We start from the raw sequence: 313 nt of genomic DNA on the forward strand, positions 1-313 counted from the left end.
TTTGTGTATTGTTTTGTGTTTACATAAAAATCGATATCTGCTGCCGACAAATAACGAAAGGAGACAGCAGAAGACGAAACAAATGCAGCACCAGCTCCTAGACCTATCTCCTGCTGCTGCTGCTGCTGCTGCTGCTGCTCCTGCTCCTGCTGCTGCTGATGGGGTTGCTGCTGCTGCTGATGCGGATGCTGCAGATGGGGATGCTGCTGCTGATGGGGATGCTGGGGATGCTGCTGTTCTGCATGCTGCTGCTGTTGCTGTTGCTGCTGCTGCTGCTGCTGCTGCTGTTGCTGCTGCTGCTGCTGCTGCTGCT

The sequence above is a fragment of the Eimeria mitis genome, genomic scaffold, assembly GCF_000499745.2.
Source record: "Eimeria mitis Houghton genomic scaffold, Emh_scaff2904, whole genome shotgun sequence".
Lineage (NCBI taxonomy): Eukaryota > Apicomplexa > Conoidasida > Eucoccidiorida > Eimeriidae > Eimeria > Eimeria mitis.